Source organism: Vulpes lagopus, chromosome 21, assembly GCF_018345385.1.
Source record: "Vulpes lagopus strain Blue_001 chromosome 21, ASM1834538v1, whole genome shotgun sequence".
In the NCBI taxonomy this organism is placed as follows: Eukaryota; Metazoa; Chordata; class Mammalia; order Carnivora; family Canidae; genus Vulpes; species Vulpes lagopus.
The window spans coordinates 9,761,409-9,787,745 of NC_054844.1; the positions used below are offsets into that span (position 1 = coordinate 9,761,409).

The 26,337-nt window shown below is 35.2% G+C and overlaps 1 pseudogene; it reads right to left on the minus strand.

The window, feature by feature from the left end:
- Positions 1 to 948: 948 nt before the first annotated feature.
- Positions 949 to 2,138, minus strand: LOC121480287 (annotated as a pseudogene).
- Positions 2,139 to 26,337: the final 24,199 nt, after the last annotated feature.

The window sequence follows — 26,337 nt, forward strand, 5'->3', positions numbered from 1 at the left end:
TTAATTCTGATTCCAGATTTAAGCTTGTGAACATGACTTTTAAACATACAATTAAAGCTGCTCCTCATAATTTGCTATACTACCAACAAGAAATTACAGTTACTTCGGAGCATAAGTTAAATGGTTTAAAGTAAGCCTGTCACATACCTAGAAGACAACTTCCTGTCTCATACATGCAAATTAACCTCTCCACGTCAATGTTTCTTCACTCTAAGTTACCCTGCTCCCGAAGTCACTACTCTGAAGTTTATCATGGTCCAAAGAGAAGGAAAAAAAGTGTAACCAGGACTGATATATATATACATATATATATATAAAAGATGGCACAGCAGAAGGGAATGCAATTCTACAAGTGCAAGCCCTCAAGCAGCAGCATATGATAAGCCCCTTCTTTAGAGAGGTATCCTTTCAATCACTGATACCACAGGCCAAATTACATAGCATGTCATCTTCAAGTAACAGTTGAGGCAATAAAATGCAGGGGCATCACAATGAATCCCACTTAACATAACATAACTACAGACCAACACTTCTCTATAAATTAATAAATTCTTTGTCTGACTGCCAATTAGATACAAATTTTAACTTCATAGCTTAACAATTAAGGGTCATACACTGAAGTCAATACATACACCTAGCATTTCAGCCTGAACTGTTTCATACACAGAGCTGCAATCAATTACAAGGTATGGCCTAACAAACGCTAGGGGAGATTTTTTAAAAGTAGTTTTTACAATATTAAACTTATCTTGCACATTGAAGTTATCATACACACAGGGCAAAGTCAGAGCTTTTCTTTTTGAGTTTATTCTTCATTTAATTTTTGAAACACTCTTATAGTTGAATATTAAAACAAAAACAATAGCAAGTAGTGAGCTATGATTATAGTCCTTCACTCATTCACTACTGCATGTAAAATGCCAGCAGCGGTGTTATTCACTGGCTCCATTAGGAGGTCTGACACTGAACACCACCCCTAGGATGATGTTCATCATCCTCATATGCTTCCCCATTGTAATGGCGCTGTCTTTCCTGATTGGGATCAAAGTCCACCAGTTCTACATGATCCATTTCATCAATCTCTTCTACTTCTTTCCTCTAAGATAGGAGTTTTTCCAGTAAAGAAAGTTTATCAGGAGAGAGAAAGCCATTCTTGGGGAAATTTTCCTTAAATTCGATGATTAGGCGACCCTTCTCATATGGTCTACGATAAATTGGCATGCCTTCGTTTAGCACACACTTGATATCCCCATGTTTGACAATCTGACCTGGATGAGAGGTGACGATGATGGTTCGGTTGTCAAGAGTAGATATTGGCTTTTGAAAGCCACACAGGGCTTCAACCAGCTGTATATCCATACACATGAAAAGATCTTCTCCTCATCGAGTAAAAACAGCATGGTCCTTCTGATCTAAAACAATGATAATATCTCCTGGTTCAAGTCCTGGTTCTTGGTCTCCCTCACCATGGAATGTTATCTTCTGGCCATCTTTCACGCCTTTGTCAATATGCACTTCTAGAATCTCCTTCTCTCGAAGTATCTTCCTTCCGTTGCAGGTTTTACATCTATCTTTAGGACTGATGCGTTCCCCATGGCCCTGGCACTCCATGCACACAGATTGAATTTGCTGAACCATTCCAGATCCTATCTTATGAGTTCTTATTTGCATTCCAGTACCTCAGCAATGGGGACAACATTCGACTGCTCCTTTCTTACCACCTGGGCCTTCACATTTATCGCAAATCACATTCTTTTGCAGAGCTAGTTTTCTTGTTGTGCCATTATATAAATCTTCTAAGGTTACTGAGAGCTGATGTACAACATTTTTACCTCTCCGTTCTCTCTGCATCCTGCCTCCTCCTCCAAAAAACATATCAAAGATGTCCATGGGGGAGCCAAAACCACCACCAGCTCCACCTTCTTTAATTGCCTGTTCTCCTCCTTTGTCATGTAATTCCCTTTTCTTTGCATCAGAGAGCACTTCATAATCTTGAGAAATCTGTTTAAACTTCTCTCCTTGATTTGGATTATCAGGGTGGTACTTCAAGGCCAGTTTCCTGTAAGCCTTTTTCAGTTCCTCCTGGTGGTATTGGGTTTGACCCCCAAAACATCATAGTAAGTGGTTTCTTTCACCATTTTCTACAGCCAGTGAGAGGGCCAAGGCCGGTGTGGAGGAACGGGAAGGGTAACGTTGCTGGGCGCAGCTCCGGCAGCCACTGCTCCTCCGTGTCTCACCGAGTGTTCTGTGTTCTGGAAATTCTGCCAATTTCTTCATCTTTAAAATGAGAATCATAACAGTGTCTACCTAGCAGCTTAAAAAAAAAAAAGAGAGATTTATTTATTTATTTATTTATTTATTTATTTGAGAGAGGGGCAGTAGGAGAAGTGTAGGGGGAAGGGGAGAGAGAATCTCAAGCTGACTCCCCACTGAGTGTGGAGCCTGAGTGTGGAGCCTTGGGGCATGGTCCCATGACCCTGAGATCCTGACCTGAACCAAAATCAAGAGTCAGATGCTTAACCAACTGAGCCACTCCTGGAGCCCTTACCTAGGAGCTTTTTGTTAAGGTTCATATATATTTAAAATTCTTAAAACACCTTAAAACTATGCTCAACAAGTAGTACATACTATTTAAGTGGTGACTTTTTAGTACTCAAATTGAAGACTCAAGAGAGTGAACTGTTTAAAGCAAATTTGGGATTATTTTGTATGGTTACCTTCTATTTGTTCAATTTACATCAGAGATCCTATTCATTTCAACTTCTAAGCATTCTGATGAAATTGATTTCTAAATCATATCTCTGTAGCCAATTTTTTTTCACAGAAACATCCAATTTTTAGTATTCCTGTTGTTGATCTCATAGTAGCCTGATCCTTTTTTTTTTCTTCTTCTTCTTTCCTCCACAACTGGTATAGTTCAGATTTACTGTCCTGGTTCTGTTGCCATTGTTTTTTTTTTTTTTTTTATCAAAAACAGTTTTTGTTTTTGTGACAGTTTTATAGTTCACCTCTATATTTAGAGTGCTGTGGTATGATTCTCTGGTTAATGGAAACTGTAAAAAATGAGATGTGTTAATACTGATTTACATATGTTTCCATGCTTTTTTCCTCTTCTTCAAATTTTAAGGCTAACTTAACTATTTGATTGGGCTGTACAAGGAATTGGATGCATTGTGGAGGTGAGCAAAAAGTGATCTAATGATTCATTGTGAATCTTCATATATCTCAGCTTTCAGTTTCTGGTACAGGTTTCGTTACAGAGATGACAGTAAACAGCTTGCCTGGCAGCAGGGATCTTAAAACTTCCTCTCAGTCCCCTCCCACCCTCACTCCCTAGGAAGTGCATGCTCGCCTCCCTCTTGTTATTCCTAAGTATCACTAGAGACCACAAGTTCACTAAGCTCTGAAGACAGGTCAACTCACGCTTTTATGCTCTTACCTCTATATCAATTTGCCTCTTCTGTGGTCAGGGTTTTATAAAATAGATAAAAATTAATTATTTTCTCTCATTCCGTAAGCTTTTTGTATGGTATCTACTAATTGCATTTTTTTTTCTTTTCTTAACGGTAAGCTGTAGTTAAGTCAGTTACTGATGTTAACTGTTGCTATCAATGTCTCAGATGACCGACCATATAGAAAAAGGGCTGTTTTCTGATGTCTTCTTAAGGACACGTTTGTTTAATGGCTCCATCTGCTGGAGAGAGTGGGCATTGCTTGTTTTTGTTATCAGGTAAAATGTCAAGAGGCAAGGTAGAAAAGTTCCTAGATATAGCTGGAGATTTTGTAGGGAATTTGGCCGAAAGATGAAACTACCATTTGCAGCATTGTGAGGGACTGAAGAGAGGGAATTTATGGATTTTTAAGCATTGCAAAATGTCTTCTGTTAATGTGAAGACACTGGCTGGGAAGGATTGAGATCTTGAAAACTGGAATCAGGACATATGGGAAGATTCTAAGGGACATGAAACCCCAAATTCTATTGCATCTTTTTTGCCAGTAAATGTAGCCTTTCCACTCCCGTCCAAGTAGGTTAGCCTTACTTTGCTGGAAGCACCTGTAATGTCCTCACTTAAGTAGATGGGTTCTAGGTCAAGTGACCAGAAGTCTAACCTGAATTCTATAAGAGGTCATGTCTGCTCAATTTCCTTACTTGAGCTATTTTACAGATGCAGAATCTTTTTTAAGATTTTTATTTATTTATTCATGAGAGAAACGCACACACACACACACACACAACACATACACACAGAGGCAGAACATAGGCAGAGGGAGAAGCAGGGTCCCTGTAAGAAGCCTAATGTGGGACTTGATCTTGGGGCTCCAGAATCACACCCTGAGCTAAAGGCAGATGCTCAACTGCTGAGCCACCCAGGTGTCCCAGACTCAGAATCTTTTAAATTAAAAGTGGGGGGCAAGTCTTTGAGAAATAACTCTATTAAACAGAAAAAAATTTATATAGTTCATCTTTTTTCCACTCTTCCCCAAAGAGATCTACAACCATTAGCCTTTCATTGAGGGAAGAGAAACAATCAGACTTTTGAAGCGTTATTGGACATTGACTCTGAATGAACACTAATTTCAAGAGACTCAAAGCATCATTGTATTATACTGATCAGAGTAGGAACATAAGGAGGTCAACTGATTAATGAAATTTTGGCTTAGGTCAGCCTCATAGGTCTGCCTATTTTCTTCATCTAACAGAGACTTCTCCCTACAGCTAGCCATGTGGATGCCAGTAGCTTCTTGCTCCTGAACACTATAATCCAAGAACTCCTCGATATATATGTAAAAAAGAATGTATTTCCAAATTGAGAGGAGAAAGAAAGTAAGAAGGGATCATTTCCAAAATATCTGAGGCAAGATTACCAAACAAATGGTTCTGAGACCACCGTAGAATCACTTGCTAGACTCTATCCTAGAATCATATGAGCAGGAAATAACCCCATCCCATGCCTTTTAGCGGATGAATGCAAACCAGAATACCTGCACAGTCAGCAGCACTGCCTGAATCCCAAGACCTTGCAGAGTACTTGCAGCACAAAGTGTTAGGTAGTTTTGTGTCTATCCACTGTACACAACAAATCTTTGGTGATTATTGTCCCATGAAATATTCTGTATTTTCAAGTAGTTTAGTCTGAAAATCGGGCTAATAAATATTCTTATAGTTTTATAAACACTACTGTGCTCATAAAATAAAACTTAATTTCCCCTGGAATATAGTCGCTAACAAGCTGTAATACAAATGCTTTAAGTTTATATACACTGTCCAACTCAACATATACAAGTTGGTTTATAGTGTTATGATATGATGCACAAGAAAGCTTGTAAGGACATGATCACCATAAAGAGATGAGGATAAACATCACAAAAAAGTTTGTCTCTGAAGCATTTAGCCCTTCATACAAGCTCCCTTGGCATTTATAGGATTTTCTTTTAATATCAGTCACACAAGTAGAACAATTCTTCAGTTTTCTCCTGGCACTCAATGACTTACCAATTAAGCCTTCACTGTCTGAGTTGCTGTTTCTTTTTTTTTAATTTTTATTTATTTATGATAGTCACACAGAGAGAGAGAGAGAGAGAGAGGCAGAGACACAGGCAGAGGGAGAAGCAGGCTCAATGCACCGGGAGCCCGACGTGGGATTCGATCCCAGGTCTCCAGGATCGCCCCTTGGGCCAAAGGCAGGCGCTAAACTGCTGTGCCACCCAGGGATCCCTGAGTTGCTGTTTCTTTTGTAGCCAGCTCCTCAGCCACACATCAGTATTTTACTTCTGTGATCACTTAGAGAAAACAATACAGTAAATAATTTTTTTTAGTATTTATTATGTGCTAGAGACTTTAAAAGGCACTAGAAATATAAAAACAAATATTGAAACTTTATGTAATTTACAGTCAGGTGAGAGTGGAGAACATTAATCATATATCACTCAAAGACTGATATATGTAAGACCAAAAATGTGATAAGTACTGGGGAGGAGATTGTAATGTTGGGATATTTGACCTTGTCATGGAGTTCAAGGAAGGATCCTTAAACATTTGGCTTATATATAAAGTTTGAGAGTTGACTTGATGAAGAAGAGAGAAAAGAGAATTCCAGGTATAGGGAAAATGTCTGTAAATGTAGTGTGGTGGAACTCTGTTTCAGTTCCTGAAATTAATTTAGGGGGTTGTGGTGCTGGGAGTTTGGGTAAATTTTGTGTAGACAGACTCTGACAACGTAAGCAAGGATTAGACCTGACAAGGGATTTCTAAGCTGTGTTATGGAGTTTGGTGTTATTCTAAGAAAGATGTTGAAGTGTTTTTCAAAAGAAGGGTTATATCATTAGTGTGTATATATTTTAAATATCACTTAGATTACATGTCAGATGTGTTAGAACAGGAAGACTGTTATGGCAGTTATTTAATATTTTAGTACTTTGGTATTAAGTTTGTGAAAGCGAGGAAGAGAAGAGGTCAGATTTAAGAGATATTTAGTATAAAAGGTGACAAGACTTGGTTTTGTGAGAGGTAGAATGGAGAGCAGCCTGGAAGCATGGGCCAGAAAGAGGCTGGTGATGAGGCAGCTGGTTTATAGGTTGTGTAGTTTCTTGTGTGGTGTGCCATTGACTGAGAGACTGTGTGCTGGAGGCTGGTTCCTTTGGTGAGGAGAGTTCACTAATTATTCTTATACATTGAGTTTGAAATGCTTTTGAGATTTTAGATTTGCTATGTTAAATAAGCACTAGGATATGTGAGTCTGGTGATCAGGGAAGGACTGGGCTAGTGATATAAATTTGATATGAATTGCTTTGGACATGAAAGTTGTAAGAATGTAACAGATTAAATAAGGATATTGTAGAGACAAGATGTAGAGGAGACTGAAGTTCTAAAAATACAGGCAAAAAGGGGGTCATTGGTAATTCAGATGAAAAAATGTATTCATTCTATCTACTCAGTTTCTATGACACTTCATTTTCTCTATTAGCCTTCCTACATCTCTGAGAAATAGTACTATACCCACAGGAATGAGCATGCATGTGCATGCACACACACACACACACACACACACACACACACACACACAGAGCCCTCTGGTCTTTGATAGAGTCTGACATCGAACTTGACATGGTGTCTTTCAGTCAGAGAAATGGAGACTGATTTTCTGCAGTGTGGATTACAGTTAACAAATCCACTGATCATTTTCCTGATATTTTTCTCTGGCTACCTTAATCCGAGACATCTGGGCACATTTCATGCTCTGGGTTCTCCATTTTTCTTCTATTAAAAACCTATGAAGAAAGAAAATGCTTATCTTTATATCAGCATATGTCTAGAGACTAAAGAGGGCCTAGGAAATACTTTCTAAGTTTTAAAATAAGAATATGATCATGAAAACAACTTAAACAATACACAGGATGATAGGTAAAATAATTCTTCCCACCTTCAGTTTTATTTCTCAAGAGAAGTTAATAGTTAATAATTAGTCAGAGATGTATGTAGATCATGCTAAAATGGCACCTCTTGCTTTGTTCATTTAAAAATTATTGAAATGAGCAGAAATTTATATTTTGTAAGCTAAATTTGTGCTCTTATAAGAGATTTTAAGCTTGTCAGTTTACCTCTTAAACAAAATGATAAAATAAAAAGGTACTATCGGCAAGCCCTATTTCACACCTAAATCTTCTGAGTGGATAGAGTAGGATTTCTTTTGCTTCTCAACTTTCTGAGTAGACCATTATATATTTTTATCAGATCACATGAGTTGGTCAGGAAATTTAAACCTATTTCGTAGTTCAAGCCCAATAACATCAGATGACTCTTTCTTGTCACACAATATGGGATTAATACTGCAAAAAAGCTAAAATACAATAAACTCAGAGACGGGAGTCAAAAAGGCTGTTGTCTCCCCTGGTCCATGATTCCCCTGGAATAGTCAAGCCAATCCAGTATAATGCTGAAGTATCTAGGTACCCCTAGAAACTCTAAAGAGAATAGGAAATCTATATGAAACAACTGGCAGATTCTTACAGATACAAAAAGAAAATATCTTTAGCAAATCTTCTATGTGCTTGACCCTGTGCTAGAAGCAGAGACAAGCAGGTAGGACATACTTCCTGTTTTTCTTTATTTCTTTTTTTCTTCTTTTAAAAAGATTTATTTATTTGAGAGAGAGGAGAGCACGCGAGTGCACAAGTTTGGGGGAGTGGCAGAGGGAGAAGGACAAGCAGACTCCCCTCTGAGCAGGGAGCCTGGCATGGGGCTGGATTCCAGGACCCTGAGATCATGATCTGAGCTACCCAGGTGCCCCTACTTCACCTTTACCTAACAAATCAAAGTAGAAAGACAAACTGCTGCTGTGCAGTATGATGGCATTAAGGTAGAATTATGTACAATTGGAGGAGATACTAAGGCTGTGAAGTCAAACTTACAAAGTTGAGTCTTAGCTCTACAATTTACTTCTGTGCATCTGCACTGTTATTAAATCTTTTTACTTCTGTTTTCTCCAATCTCTGCAACTCAGATTATAATAGTACCTATCTCAAAGAGCTACTATTATTTTGCTATTAAGTAATATTATTATGTACTGCTTGGCATGTAATAAATTCTCATTACACAAATGTTGGTGGTTATTATTAAATATGAGTATGAAATAATATATAGAAGGAGGAATGTATACAGGGAAAATTAAAGAAAGAAAGCAAATCTGAGCAGATGTGATAATACTGTTTATAGTTTCTTAATATCTCTTTTTCTATAGTAATGTAACCCCTGAGCCATATATATGGCCAGACATAATAAAGGCTACATTTCCCAGGCTGCCTTTTGGCTAAGTGTGGCAATATGATTGACCTAATTTCTGGCCAATGGATTAGAATGGAAGTGATATGGAAATTCTAATCAAGTATTTAAAAATGTTGGACTATATCCTTCCACTCATCATTTCCTTCTTTTCTGATGGCTAGAATGTGGACATGGTGGTGAATCAACCAGAAATAGGAAAACATGGACAGCACCCTACTGATGAGACCAGAAATCCATAACTGTATGGACTACAATATGAGTAATATGACCTATGGCATATATGAATGGACAGATTTTTCCCCCTATTTTAATGCTTCAAAATTGGAAACATCAAACAATCTATGGTTTGTAGTAGTTTAATCAGAAGCTTAGTTTTTGGGATGCCTGGGTGGTCCAGCGGTTGAGCATCTGCCTTTGGCTTAGGGCGTGATCCTGGTCCTGGAATCGAATCCCACATCAGCTTCCTGCATGGAGCCTACTTCTCCCTCTACCTGTGTCTCTGCCTCTCTCTGGTATTTTCATGAATAAATAAATACAATCTTTAAAAAAAGAAGCTTTGTTTTTCCTTTTTAACTGTACTAATGCTTTTAAGGGTACCAATGTTACATCTTGTAACTAACAGTGCTTTAGATTTAATAAACAAAGTAAACATCCACCTGGTTTAAGCTATAGTGATTTTTGTTCTCTGTCACATGCAGCCAAACTCTTATGCTAAATGTCGTAACTGTTTGTAGGAAAAGAAATAGTCATTAGGCATATAAGAGAGAGAATAGTGTTTTTCCATTGAATTATCTTTGCACTATGATAAAAAAATATCAGTTGGCTAAATTTTGGTAGGCCTATTTCTGGTCTCTATTCAGTTCCACTGATCTGCATATTTCTCTTTTGCCAATTTCACACCATATTAACTAATTTTGCTTTATAGTAAGACTTGACATAGAGTAGTGTACATCTTTCACCCTTCTGCTTGTTTTGGGTTTAGTTTGCTTTTTTCTAGTCCTTTTTTTTTTTTTAACGGAAGCTTAGATGATTGATTTTATATTATTTTCTTTTCAAATATAAGCACTTAATTTCCAAGTTCTTCTTAAGCTGAAACCTGTGAATTTTGATATGTTAAAATGTTTTCATTCAGTTCATAATATAGTTTAAAATTTTTTCTCTGATCACTTCTTTGGCCCATACATTATTAAGAAGTGGTTGTTTAATTTTCAAATATTTGGGCATTTTCTGAATATTATTCTGTTCCTAATTTCCAGTTTTATTTTGTTATGGTCTGACATGCTTTGTATAATACATATATTTGTAATTTTTAAAAGTTTATTAGGTTTCCCAAATACGGACTGTTTTCAGGAAAGTTCCAGGTGTATTGAAAAAAAATGTGGATTCTACTTTGTTGGATACAGTTTTCTATAAGATTAATTAGGTCTAATTGGTTGATAGTATTGTTCAGGAATTTATTTATTTATTTATTTATTTATTTATTTATTTACTTATTGGACTTGTTTTATCAGTTACTCAAAGAGGAGTTGTTGACAACTTCACCTATAATTGTGAATTTCTCCATGTATATAGTTGACCCCTATGATGGGACTTAGGGGCCAGAGGGTAGAATATTATGGACCGAATTGTGTCTCTCTAAAATTTATATGTTGCAGTTTTAACCCCCAGTACTTCAAAATATGATTGTATTTGAAGTCAGAGCCTTTAAAGAGGTCAGTAAACTAAAGTAGGGCTATTAGAGTGGGTCTTAATTCAATCTGATGGTGTCTTTATGAGAAAAATTTGGACACACAGAGAGACACAGATACACATACATAGAGGAAAGAACATGTGAGGACGTAGTAAAAAGGTGGACAGCTGAAAACCAAGGAGAGAGTCACCATGAGAAACAAAACCTGCCAATACCTCGATCTTGGACTTGCAGTCTTCAGAAACAAAAGAAATTAATTTCTGTTGCTTAAGTCATTAAATTCATGGTACTTTGCTATGGCAGCCCTAGCAAACTCATACAGTCCCTTTATCATTGTGCAACAGTCCTCCTTGTTCTTGGGAGTGTCTTGTTTCTTCTTGTCTTTTTATATACCTCGTGCTTGATTGTTGAAAGCTGTCTAGTATAGTGGAGACTGGCTTAAATAGTTTTGTGCATAGAAATGAGTAGAGTTCCTTCTCATAGGTCATTCATGTGGGGTTTAAGTCAATAGTTGTGGGGGTGAGTTTGTGATTTATTGTTGCTCTGGTTACCCTCAAAGCTTCCACAGGTTTCAAATTCCTGTTATGATATCTTGTGTTTGATGGGGTTTGTTTGCTTGTTTGTCAGAAAGACGTCTCCTTGACCTGGGCGTTTAGGTTCCCCTTCACTTCATGCCTCAGAGAAGACCTCTTTACACAGTGTTCTTCCTCTGCTCCTCACTCAGCAGTGTTCTTCTTGACTTCTTGTTTGAAACTTGTTAGCTTGACAGTGAAAGGCAGCAGAGGCAATGGTCTTCTTGATCTGATTATGACTCGGTCTAAGGCAGCCACTCATCTCTGTGTCTTCTCCATGCAGCTTTCTCCCTTCTGCCCTGCTTTCTGCCCCTACCCTGCGTATAGTTGTGGTCCCATTGTGCATTCTTACCCCTCCCACAGGAGTATCTCTTGCCCGCAATCCTCTTTTGCACCTGCAGTGATGCTTGATCAGGTCCCTAAGGACACTTGTCCTTCCCACCAACACACACATGAAAGCTGTTGTCCTGTAGCTCAGAGAGGGGACAAGGATTTAGGTGGAATTCCTTGCTTCTTCCGTGTCATTGCTATTTTCTTCTCCCAGGTTTGCACCACAATGGACACTTTCTCTTGGTTCTTCCCAATCTTGGGAACCAGTGGCATTTACAGAAGAAAAGAAAAAAAGAAAAGAAAAGAAAAGAAAAGAAAAGAAAAGAAAAGAAAAGAAAGAAAAGAAGAAAAGAAAAGAAAAGAAAAGAAAAGAAAAGAAAAGAAAAGAAAAGAAAAGAAAAGAAAGAAAAGGGAAAAAAAGAGCCTTCAATGGATTGTAATTCCCCAATTTCTGCAGAGCCCAGGAGCTTCACACTATTTTGCCAACTTACACTCAGACTTTACTCATTTTTCAAATATTCTGACTGAACTCCTCTTTCTAATGTCTGGTGTCTGATTTGTGTGTTCTAAGTGAGGATATGTCTTCTCTCTCCCACAGGTACCTGTTTCAACATGGATTTCGGCACTGCAAACTCAATTCTTCAATGAATTTGAAACAAGTTGGCAATTTAAAGTTAACTTGGTTATTTCTCATTGTAAAAGTTGTAGCAGCATTTCTTCAAGATCTTTGCATGACAGAGTGAAAGCTATAAACCTCCTTGCTTTTTTCTATTTTATTGTTGTTGTTGTTTTGTTTTTTTAATTTTGTTGTTGTTTGTTTACCTCTTTTTCTCATTCTCTTCTTCCTCCTCTTCCTCTTCTTTCTCCTCTTTCTTTCTTTCTTTCTTTCTTTCTTTCTTTCTTTCTTTCTCTTTCTTTCCTTTCTTTCTTTCTTCTTTCTTTCTTTCTTTCTTTCTTTCTTTCTTTCTTTCTTTCTTCTTTCTTTTTCTTTCTTTCTCTTTTTTGCCTTATGATGATACATGGCAATTCTATATAGACTAATAATTATTTTTAAAATTTTACTCTTATTTGAGAGCTGGAAAAGTATTGGCTAGAAAATTATTGTCTGTTTCTTGGAGTAATTATTCTTTTATAATATATATTTTATCTGACTTTTACTTGTCTTTTTTGGAGAAATTTGGAAGTGGAAATATGTATGCATACTTCCTATGTTGATTGCTTTCAGATTCTTATTTATCCATGAAAGGGAATAATTACATCTGGCCCATATATTTGCTTAGGAATAATGTGAGAGAGGTCATCTGAACAGGAAGAAGACCACTGTTTCTTTTTTTAAGATTTTATTTATTCATGAGAGACATAGAGAAAGAGGCAGAGACACAGCCAGAGGGAGAAGCAGACTCCTCCCAAGGAGTCCAAGGTGGGACCCAATCCCTAACCCCAGGATCACGCCCTTGGCCAAAGGCAGATGCTCAACCGCTGAGCCATCCAGGCATCCAAGACCACTGTTTCTAAACTTAGGGTTGCTGAATTTTACCCCTGAAACTAATAATATACTATATATTGACTGAACTGAATTTAAATAAAAAGTAAAAAAAATCGTCTCAGTCTGCTAGTCACCCCAATCTGGTTTATCAATGGCCTAGAAGATACGTCTTTTCTGCATTTCAGCATCCTTCCCTTTGATGGTGAGCAGGAAATAGATGAGCTTCTGATTGAAATCTTTCATTGCACAATTTCTCCATGCAATGATTTATTATTTATCCCTTTCAGAGAAGCTTTCTAGTTGATACCTGCTTTCTCTTTCTTGTCTTAAAACTGATCTCTTGGAGAAGAAAGCAGATCTCTTTTCAGCTCTTGATGTATCCTGGTTTGGGCTCATATTTGAATCAATTTGAACTGCATCTGATAGGCAGTCTTACAGTTTGAGATTGGGAGTTATACTGGTTAGGGTGAGAAGATAATTTACTTCTGTTTTTGTTTTTCTTCTTGTGGCGGATTCCTGTGAAACTCAGAGTAGTTTTTTTTTTCTTTTTCTTTTTTTCTCTTCAGAAGTTTCAACAGCTGTGCTGTCCTCCAGATGGCTATTAATCAACTAAGGTTTTAAAGCACTGCTGGTCATTGGGTTTTCAGAAGTGGAAACTTTGACATGACTTGTCTTTCCAATATACAAGTCTTCATCCTGAGTATCCTTATTTGATGCTTGCTAATTAACATCTATATTTGCTTTATTAATTGAAAGTATAGTGTTCAATATTCATGTAGTAAAAATTGAGTTGAACCAGAGTTATCAAAGTATTCTGCTTAAAAGAGAATGAAATGTTAAGGAGGATTATTCTGTATTTCTTTTCTCTCAGTATCATCTTAATTGTAGCTGCCATATCTGATTGCAGCTTTTGTGAACATTGCAATAAACATGAGAGATGATGTAAGATATTTACTGTTTTACATTTTAAAATGGAATCTAGTAAGCAGTGGGATCCCTTATGGAGAAGAATTTAGGTGTATAGTTCCAAATGAATTCCTCCAATCCATAGCCAAAAAAGAAAACAAAAAGCCTAAAATAATCCTGTAGTTCAATGATTCATTCATTGAATCATTTATGTAGTTAAAAGCAATGAAGTTTAAAATTTATTTCATAGACATTTTTAAGATGTAGCACAACAAATGCACTGAAAATGTGAAGGATGCTATAATCTCTAAGTTTGATATCTCACCATATCAATGAAGTCTTGAATCACCATGAGATGTAAATTTTTCATGGCACAGTCATTTTTGCTTTCATTCCAAGATTTCTTATCTTCAGCAACCCAGTAACATATCCCCCCATGTAACTTCCAGTCTTTAAAGGGGCATGATTTATGAGGAAAGGAAGAATTGAAAGAAACTAGGAGGAGAAAAGGATAAGTAATTAAAAGAAACTCAGAACGGTATCCCTAGTATCATTAAAGCTTCTAAAAATTTGTTAAGTTCTGGTCTAAAGCTTTTTTTGACAAACATATGTGGTTTTCTCAAGGTGGGTTTGGAAAAAATAAAGATTAATAGACTTACAGCCATGCATATATTCATTCTTCCTTTCTTTCTCTAATATATTCAATTAAAAATATATCATATTCTCTATCAGCAAAACAATGTACCCGACACTAGGATCAAATAGTGAACACCCAAATCTCAGGGAGATAAGAATTTTAAATGAAAAATAGAAATTAGATATTTTAATTAGCGATCTACCAATGAACCAGACATTTTGGGAATTATATATCACACTGGAATAATTTTTCTTGGGAAAAATTTGTGCAATAGGTGGCCCCCAAACTCAGGATAGATTTATCATCCTCTACACAAAAGGATCCTTACATCCAAAAATGTGTTTGAAATAGGTAGTTTTAATTTATAATATTTGCCAGGAGATTCAGATGATGACACATAGGCATCTTGGATATACCAAAACTTCATTGCCCTTCAACTAAACATCCTTTAAAAACACACACATTCCTACACACACACAATGACCTGAAGCCACTGAATCATTAATAAAAGCAGGCACGTTTTGGAGGGGGAAATGACACTTAGTAGAGCAAGGTAAAAGTTTCTCATTTTTTATAAATTTTAGTCTATGACAGACCAATGTTGGTTGCTACATAGAGTAAATGAAATTTCAATGGCCCATTTGTAGTCTTTCTAAACTAAAATACCAGAGAACAGAGTTTGGGGCAACCACAGATGCTAAAAATGAAGAGTGAATCCCATAGATGAGAAAAAAATAAAAGATGTGCACCAAGTTTTATGTCTAAAATTTTTCGAAGTTTCTGTCTGATGCATGTGAAAGCTACATTCCAGCAAAGGATAAAAACATGGATTTGAGCTGCTGCCTAAAAGAAATTAAAATTTGAGTTCAACCATACCAAGTCCCTGCTAAAATAGGAAAATCAACATTTTTTTAGAGAAGTACATCAGAATCTATAGATTTCTTAGCATGATTTTCACAAAGTCTAGGACACAATCTCAAATCACTTAACGTAAGAAAAACCAAGAAAATATGACCAATTCAAAAGAGAAAGGGATTCATTGCAATAGAAAAATGATGCAGATGTTAGAATTATCCTCAAATATTCTAAAGCAGCTCTTCTAATTATGCTCAAGTACAAGAAAGAAAATATGCTTGCAATTAAAAAATAAGATATTTTAACATTTCTATCCAAGAAATAGAGAATTTTGAATTTCATTCAGAAATTTAATTTATAATTGAGAAACACATGATATGAAAACTTCACTAGATTGTCTTAAAAATAGAGAATTAGCAGAAAAAATGATTAGTAAACTTGAAATTGTCTTATATAAAAAAAAAGGGAAAAAAGTTGAAAAAAATGTAGAGTCTCAAGGATTTGCAGGGCAATATAAAAATATCTAACATATATGAAATTGAAGTGCTAGAACCAAAGGAAAGAGAAAATAAGGGGGGAAAAGAACAATAGCTAAAATTTTGCTAAATTATTTAAATTTATAAATTTATACATTCAAGAAGCTCATCATACCCTAAGCAAGATAAATATGAAGAAATTATATATAAAAATAAAATAAACTGCTTAACAACAAAGGTAGAGAAAAATCTTGAAAGCAGAGAAAAATTGCATGCCATTTATAGGGATACGATTATTAAAAATCTCATTCTCATCATGAATCACAGGGGACAGAACATAGTGAAAAATACCTTCAAATTGTTGAAGGGAAGTAAGAATAGACTCTTAACTCTAGAGAACAAACTGATGTTTACCAGAGGGAAGATGGGTGGGGCAATGAGTAAAGTAGGTGATGGAGACTAAGGAGGGTGCTTGCCGTGAGGAGCACCAGGCATCGTTTGGAGCCATTGAGTCACTGTATTGTACACTTGAAACTAACACTACATTGTATGTTGACAAACTGGAATTTATATAAAACTTAAAAGAATTGTTTAAGGGAAAAGTAACTGCCAACAAAATATTCTATATTCAATGAAACTATCTTTCTAAAATCATGGCAAATTTAAGACACTTTCAGATAAGGGAAAACAAAAAGAATCCATTGCTGAATGATCACTACAATGGATGTTAAAGGAAGTTTTTCAGGAAGTTATTGGGAATATTTCTAAATAGAACCTTTCATATTCAAGAAAGAAGAACATCAGAAATGGCAAACATATCGGTAAGAATAAAAGCATAAGGTGAGCAACATATATTCAAAACACTGTTCAATATTAAGTTCACACACTTGTCTCACTTGTACAGTTCTTTTTCAGATCAATGTAATACATCATATCCAAACATTTTCAGGTAATAATGCCAAATACATGCTATAATTATTGCTAAAGACACAGCAACTATGCAACGGGGACTTTAAGAAGATATTTAATAAGAAACTACTATGTTTTCACTTCTATATTTCTAATAGTAGATACTTTGACTAGATAGTATGAAGCAGTGCTTCCCAACTGTTTCTCTATCATGGAATATAAAAAAATATATATTTCTAAATAAATAAAAGTCTACAGTCCGCTAATTAACCATTTTCAAAAGTACCTCAAGTCATCTAATCATTAGCTCCTCAGTGCCTCCCTGCAAATGAAAATGCAAATAATGTTTGCAAGAAAGTATCTTTAATTTTTTTAGAAATTCCGTCAACTGAAATCATTCAAATTTAAAAAAAATTTTTTAATGTATTACTTATTCATGATAGACAGAGAGGGGCAGAGACATAGGCAGAGGAAGAAGCACACTCCCTGTGGGGATCCCAATGTAGGACTGGATCCAGGGACCCCAGGATCACACCCTGAGCCAACGTCAGATGCACAACCACTAAGCCACACAGGCGTCCTGAAATCATTCAAATTAAAATAAACACATATCAAATACTTTAAAAAACACTCAACATAGCAGGAAATACAAACAGCAGTCTTGGTCACCAAAGACTTTAGCTTGGTCACCAAAGACTTTAGGTATTTAAAAATCATGTGTACTATAAATAATAATGTTTTTAAATTCTTTTAAGAAATAATAAATTAAAAATAAGCAGATAATAGGAGACTATTGAAAGCTACCAGGGTTGTTTGAAAATAAGTCTTTAGGATTGAAAATTGATCATTGGGGGCACCTGGGTGACTCAGTTGGTTATGCTTCCATCTCTTGGTTTCAGCCCAAGTCATGATCTCAGTGTCATAAGATTGAGCTCTGGGACCAGCTCTGGGTGGAGTCTGCTTGAAGATTCTCTCCTTCTGTCTCTGCCCCTCCTCCTGCTCTCTCTCTCTCTCTCTCTCTCAAGTAAATGAATAAAAATCTTTTTTTTTTTTAAAAGAGAGAAGTATGATCATTGGCATTAGACTCCATGAATGAGTTTATAGCTTAGACATAGGAAAAGAGAGCATTTATAAACTGCAAGATATACCTAAAAACATCGCCTTCAGCACAAACCGACAGCCATGAGGACAAAATGGGATGGTAAGCAAAATGGAGGAGCAAAGGCCTATTGCACATCTGATTAAATTCTAGAAAGAAAATAGAGGGAAGGATGACAAAGCATTAGAAATGATGGCTGAAGAGATCTATTACGTTTTACTTCATATATTTTAAGGTTTTATTATTTTGTTAAGATCAAATTTAGAATGGATATTCTTTCCTGATGAATTGATCTAGGACTCTAGGAGCAGTGGCTTATACATCTATAATAATAAGATGAGGATTAGAAAACAACTTTGACAGAATTTAAAGCTAGAGCTTTATTTAATACCACTATTACCATCTCTGTAGTAGGTATAGGACACCTCAATGCTTTTGCTCTGGGAATAGTGTCACAAAATTTGCCCTCATAGTCACACAATTTAACAAAAATGAACACATATTGTATCAGGTTTTAGAATGTGATCAAGGGGGCTTGGAAATATCAAAATCCAATTTACTGTTTTAATGAATTCCCAGAATTTGTATATATTCTACATTATGGACTGGTAAGTCTTTCTAATAGAATTACACTCAGATGTTCAAAGGGAGAATGGTTTTTCAATATGGAATTGAGAAGTTAACAGATTTTAAAATGTAATAAAACCACTGGGAAAAAAAGAGAGCAGAAAGTTCAAATAATTGAGTGTTTTCTTGATTTTTAAAAGTGTGCAAATATATTCATATGAGCTAGCAAAAGGAAGATTAACATAAGATTACCATTTGCAATTGCTTTTCATGTAATAACATTACCTGATAAGAAAAAAAGAACTAATACAATCATAAACTTTAAGAATGAAAATATTTTGACTATATCCTACACTCGCACATGCTCCCATAGAAATAAAAATAATAAAATGCAATTGTGTCAGTGAAATACCTTTTCATTAATCTAGAACTCTATAAGCTCATTTTTCTCATTTACTTTGGATCTTTGGATATTTTTGTCATGGACTGTAATGGGTCCCTAAAAAGCAATGATCTAAATCATCTCTCTATAGGGGTAAAGGAATCTCTCTTTTCAGATATATTCAAGTAAGACCAATGTGACTGTCTGTGTCTGGTTACTCAGGAATTTGACTATATAATATAAAATAACGTTGCCTGTTGAGGTGATTGATTACTCCAGATTTATTTTTCCCAGTACAAAATTTCTGTTTTGATTCGTTTTCACAATATTACGTCCTTCAGATTTAAACTGGGTAACTCATGAAAGAAGAAACATATTTTCCTAATTAAGTGAAAAGCATAAAACCATTGGGTTCTAGTGACTCTGAAGTTTAATAATGTAGAAACTTTATAGTAAGTTAAATAATTATAATTTTAGGGAGGGAAACAACCCTATTTTTCTAAGATTTGGACTTTCCTTTGCATTCTTATTTATTTTATTAATGTCAACGTTAGTGAAATTGGAAAAAAAAATATGATCTGGGACCACAGAGATTTTAACCTAATTTTTGTCCTGAGTTTTCATATTTATTTTATTAAGCACAAAATATCCAGCAATGGATATAAGCCCCATTTGGATAGTTTATATTTAGTGAGATATTGTTAGATTATATCCAGTGTAACATGATTCAGGGGAAGGATTTTATAGGTTTTGGCTTGGTTCATAATTCTGTTTCTTTCAAGAATCTGCATGTAAATGTTGCATATAGAAGGGTAGGGTGAGGTCAGATTTTTTCTACAATGAAGATATTTGTCTTTCTGAGGATTATTTAACTGAAATTACCTTTGGTGACTTTTAATTTCATAATAGTGTGTATCAGGCAATTAAATCTTTAAAATCTCTTTTGGTAATGAATGTATAAGTAACAAACATATATTTTATTTAAAAACTGCTATTTTAGTAACACATAAACCTACCTTAACATAACAAAAAAAATACAGAAGAGATTTTTTTTATGCTAATTGTTTTTGTTTCCTTCTCTCCTAATTTTATAGCTGCAATTAGACAATAGGCCAGTTATATGAAATTAGATAACTTCTCTTTCTGGGATTTAGGGTGTTCATCTCAACTAGAGGTTTGACATAGAAGTCTAGCTCTTTCCAATTCTGGAACTCTATCACAGTGCCTATATAATTTGCAACTTCCGATGTCATTTCTAATTGCTAACATCATTCACAAGGGTCCTTTGATGTAGGCAGGTATGCATTGGTATGTTCTAGGGTTTAATCTAGAAGCCTGAATTCCTTGGAATATATACAATTTGTATATTATCTTTGTCCTATAGATATTTGTGAGGAGCTTTTTCTCTAAGCACTTATTCAACAATTAAAATATTTGCCACCTGAATATTAGATTATGCTGCTACGTCCAAAGTACATGAGTAGAATTTTTAAATGCTCAATTTAATTGATTAATTTAGGCAAATTTCTCATCTACTGATACAAGATTGATAGTCCCCAGGGGTAGCTAATATGAATACTCTTACATAGAAATACACTACATAATTTAATCTTCTTTTGTCTGAATGTAGTCTTAGAGAAGTTTGTATATAGGTCACTATCAAGCTGCATTGTGTGATTTTGATCATAAAATATAAGCATATTCTTGACCTCACTTTATCAATTAAGTGAATCCATAATGATATCACATGCTGAAGTTCTATGGGAAAATATCTAATTTTAATTTTTTCAAATTTCGTGTTTTGTGAAGTTGTACTGTGTTGTTTAGGAACCACTGAACAGCAAACACAATTAAAACAGGTTATTAAAGAAAAACACATTGGGAAAAATAAATATGATGGTTACTTACCCAAAATGTTCAGCACAATTACCATTACAAGGAGGATGATGATCATTGCACATCCAACTTTCAGGACAATTCCATGATGGTGAGGAACTACAAAATTGGATAGATTGGATAGTTAGCCCAGTAAGTAATTTCTCATATGGTCAGAAGTGAGAGAGAGCTGAATAAACTTTCTTCATTACCACGCTTCTAAATTACTTTCCTTTGAAATATATAGACCCAGCTTCATTTTGAGCATGCACACACAAGAGAGACTGTATTCGGTCTTCTGGTTTGTGAGGAGAGAACCTATAAAACTGTGAATGGATGTGAACTTTTGTTTGCGGATTTATCATACATGTTCCACAACATTAATCTTACAATGATCTACTCTTGTCATGAGGACAAGGAAAGAGTTATTTGTCCTGTGATATATTTGTATCCATTTGTGTGTGTGTGTGTGTGTGTGTGTGCATATAGATTTTTAAGGTCAACAATATATGCTACTATATATACTTCATAAAGTATGTGAAAAGATGTAATTTTATATGGAAATGACATCTTTTGCCTTTTATCAGTAATGTATAACACTGCCAATTATCTAAGTATTCTGGGTTGGTGGTTTTCAACCTTGACTGGACATTGAAATCTTTTGCAGAGTTTAAAAAAAAAATGAGGATGTGGAAAAAAAGTAATCCTTGTGCACTGTTGGTAGGAATGCAAATTTGTGCAGTCACTGTGGAAAAGAGTATAGAAGTTCCTCAAGGAATTAAAAATGGAAATACTGTATGATTCAGTAATTCCATTGCAGGGTATTTACAAAAAGAAAACAAAATCAGTAATTTGAAAAGATATATGCACCCCTATGCTTATTGCAGCATTATTTATAATAGCCAAGATATGGAAACAACCTGTGTCCATCAATAGATGAATGGATACAGAAGATGTGGCATTTGCTATTATTTATATATATAAATAATAGTGAAAGGGAATAGAGGGGAGGGGAGAAGAAATGGCTAGGAAATATCAGAAAGGGAGACAGAATATGAAGACTCCTAACTCTGGGAAATGAACTAGGGGTGGTGGAAGGGGAGGAGGGGGGGTGGGGATGACTGGGTGGTGGGCACTGAGGGGGGCACTTGATGGGATAAGCACTGGGTGTTATTCTGTATGTTGGCAAATTGAACACCAATAAAAATAAATTTATTATTTTAAAAAAAAGATGTGGCATTTGCAACAACAATGGATAGACCTAAAGGGTATTTTGCTAAGTGAAATAAGTAAGAAAAAGAAATGCAAGTAGCATATGATTTCACTTATGTGTGGAATCTAAAGAACAAAACAAACAAATGAAAAGCAGAAACATACCCATAAGTACAGAGAACAAACTATGGTTGCCAGAGAGGAGCAGGTGGTGGGATGGGCAAAATGGGTGAAGGAGAGTGGGAGCTACATGCTTCCATTTATGGAATGAATAAGTCACAAGGATGAAAGGTACAGCATACAGAATACAGTCAATGGTATTGTAATAGTGTTGTATGGTGGCCGTAGGTACACTTGTGGTGAGCATAACATAATATATAGAGTTCTCAAGTTACATTTGTACACCCAAAATGTATCATTGTGTGTTAGCTGTACTTCAATAAAAAATAAATTGAAATAAAAAATAAAGATAAGTAAAAATAAATAAAAGTTTTCACCAAAAAGCCTTCAATCTATCCCACTCCTATTAGTAAAATGAGAAATGAAAATAAGGCAAGAAAGAAAAAAATAAATGATAGAGGTAGAATGCACAGCATAGTGACCCAGTGATAATACTCCATTGCATATTTGGAAGTTGCTAAGATAGTTGATCTTAAAAGTTCTCACAAGAAAAACAATTTCTGTAACTAGGTATGGTAATGATATTAACTAGACTTATTGTGATAATTATTTTCCCATATAAACAAATATTGAATCATTCTGTTGCCCACCTGAAACTAATATAACATTAGATGTCAATTGTATCTTAATAAGAACATTTTTAAAAGAAAAATAAAACTTATGTGTGGATTTACATGAGGAATTTTGATTTTCACTTGGGTTGTGTCCCGTACACAACCCAATTAAAAAAATAATAATTAAATTAAATTTAATTATTAATTAAAAAAACACTCCTTTATCTATGATTACATACTTAGTCAAGGTTGAAAACTGTCAAGCTATCACATGTGAGTTTGGAGTGAGGTACAGATTTCACCAATAATAATAAGAAAAAAAATCATGGGATGCCTGGATGGTTCAGCAGTTAAGTGTCTGCCTTTGGCTCAGGGCATGATCTCGGGGTCCAGGCTCCTTTCTGGGAGCCTGCTTCTCCCTTGACCATGTCTCTGCCAGTCTCTCTCTGTATCTCTCATGAACAAATATAAATAAATAAATAAATAAATAAATAAATAAATAAATAAAATCTTAAAAAAGAAGAAGAAAAAAAAATCAGACAGCTGTGACAGAAGCAGAACTAGTAGCACCACTGACATATAAGAGACTGGGCTCCTACACACCAAAGCACCAGTGAAAACAAGGTCTAGTATCTTCTCCAAACCAGTGAAACTCCTTAGTAGTGGAGGCCAAACCCAAGGAAAACATGACTATCAAGTTAGCTCTGATTGCTTTTTCAAAACAGAGTCCAAGACTAAGTGTGAACTAGATGAAATGCATGCATGGATTGTTTTTGGTCCACGAACCTCCCCTAGTTGTCTTTATAAGCCCTATAGAATGTATCTCAGAAATGCTATCTACAGAAATAGAACAACTAAGGGAGTGTGTGTGGAAATAACACTTTCCCTTCCACCAGAGGAAAAGTAGATAGGTGTTTGAGGATCTGCAATGCATTAATAGATTTGAGAGGTTATGATGTTGCATGTTACTGCTCCAAAATTTGCATATTCTAAATTTATCAGGAGTGCTGGATAGTCAGCATTTTCTAATTCTGGCTTAGCCACCACCAATTTGTGTTCTGCTGTAACAAAGTATGTTTTAGGAGGTATCAGATGACCTCCTTACCTATGTGGAGACTTATGGACTCTAAAAGAAAAGGTCAAGATGTTTTAAGTGTCATTTAAAGGTGAGGATAAATAAAGTAATTGTATGGAACTATTTCTCTTAATGGAGGGGCTATGTGCTTTATGATGTATATATTTCCATTTGTGGTTGTATTCCTTTTTGTGGCATAAAATACTATTCCATTGTATAGACAGATCACATTTTGTTTATACATTCATCAGTTAATAGACACTTGGGTTGTTGATCTCTTGGGTTGTGAGATCCCAGCAGGTGGGTTCCACGATCAGCAGAGAGTCTGCTTGAAGATTGTCTCCCTCTGACCTCCCCCCAACTCACACACAGGCACCTGTACTCTCTCTCTCAAATAAATGTATATTTTAAAAATAGGGATAGTTTATTCCTACCACTAAGGTCTGATGCTTCTGTAGTGATGGTGAATACTAATGACTTTCCATTTGGACTAATAAGAGCTTGAATGTCTCCTCACCCTGGTTGGGCTCTGAGAACTGGTCTGCAGATAACTACTTTTTTGTTATTTACCCAGCATTATGAATTCTTATTCTATGTATAACCATTATACTATTCAGCAGAATCGAGAGCTTCTTTTTTTTTTCTTTTTTTGAAACTTTACCCACAACTTCCACAACTCCTAAAATTTTTCTTTGTGTCCTCAGTTTCAGTGAGGCTGCTAGCTTCCTTTGGATGCTTGTTCCTGCTCCTGCATTATGGAAAATTATTCCCAGTGAAGTGTGGGGTCACCTTAGTTGTCCACCTTAGTTGTTTTCCTTTTCTGAAGGATCATAGTCTTGAATTGTCTGATGTGTAAGTTCTGAAATAATTTTTTGATATATTTGTTGAATTTTCTAGTTGATTATAATGGGAAGTTAAGAATGATTCTTGTTAATCAATCATGGTTAGTTGTGCTGTACATTTAAACATATTTTCATTAATTATATCCTATAATCAAATTTTTTAAAAAGCGAATATTATATTGCTAATTGTTTTGGTTGCATTTTTTCTATGTTATTTGGCTTTGAGTTTCCATCATAACCCACTATAAGACTCCTGTATTTGGAATTCAAAACACTCAGGCTTGAATCTGACTTCAAAGGGTAGTGGCTAAACAATTTTGGGCAAATTTCTTTTTTTTAATGGTAATATTCCAATCTACAACAAATATACAATAATATTAAAGCACCATTGTAAGATATTGTAATTGTAATATCTTTACAATGAACATTGTAATCTTTAATAAACTATACAAATATTGTTGTTGTTTCTCTTGGTTACCACTGTGAGGAAGGAAAATTTTTCCTCTATCCATTAAGTATCTTTCAACTAGTCTAAGAATTAAATTGACATGAGACAGTTTAAGGAAAGAACCCCCCACCTCCAAAGTTTACTTACATGCACAGAGCGGCCCAATAATGAAATTAAGACCCAAAGAAATGACCAAGGCAGGCAGTTTGGATACATTTTAGACAAAGAGACAATAACTTTGTGGAGAATTGACAGGACAGAGTGTTATGTCTGGGAGCTTCAATTAATAAGGAATTCTTAACAGAATTTGGGCTAAAGTATTAATTGGTAAAAAGTAGCAAGATTTGTTTATACAGTTTTCCTGGCTCTAAATCCCCTAGCTGGTGATAAGGAATCTCTCTACCTCCTGGTACAGGGAGGGTACGTTTCACATGAAAAATTTATTTCCTGTTTTCAGTAAGGCAAAAGGGTCAGCGTGTCCTTCTTACACTTGGTGTTTCTTAAGTAGCTTTAATTCAAAGTAATCAATATGCTATTGTGGCAAATTTTAGAGCTGCCTGCCCTGAGTCCTTTCAACTGAATTCCTGTGACATTTCTCTAGTAGTTTTTTCAAGCCCTTCCTCAAGCCCTGGGGCTTTATTTCATTTTGCCTCTTCTGTTAATCTGGTGTTTTCAAGGAGGCATTTTTGAGTTTAGAAAAAAGTCACACTGAGTAGTAATGCTTAAGGAAAAATGGTTATTCAATAAAAAATTGTACACATTCTTAAGAATTTGTGAAATTCCCTTTCTCCACCATTGTCATTAAAGTCGCAAGGCAAAAAAAAAAAAAGACGATAATATCATAATAAAAGATAAATGTCATTAGCTACAATGTCAAAAACACCGAACAGAAAAATAGTGTATTCAGACAGAGACTGTTCATTTCTTCTTATCTTCAATATTTATAGGTCTTTTGGTTGCTTTTCTGAAAGAGCAATTCTCCATTAGGCTGAATGAGATAACTCAGGATACCATATCATCTCACTTCTGTGTGGAATCTTAAAAACAACAACAAAAAGAACTTACGGCTACAGAGGACAGATTGATGGTTGCCCAAGGTGGGGATTCAGGCTGAGCATAATGGACAAAGATGATCAGAATGTATAAACTTCCAGTTACAAGATAAATAAGTCCTGGCACTATAATTTATAGCATAGCATTAGTAATCTATAGTTAATAATATAGTTAATAATCCTGCATTGTATATTTGAAATATAGTTAATAATCCTGCATTGTATATTTGAAATTTGCTAAATTAGAAGATCTTAAAAGTTCCCATTACAAAAAAAAAAAAAAAAGAATGTAACGATGAGTGGTAACAAATGTCAACTAGACATTGTGATGATTTCACAATATATACATATATCAAATCATTATGTTGTACATCTAAAACTAGTATAATGTTACATGCTAATTGTACT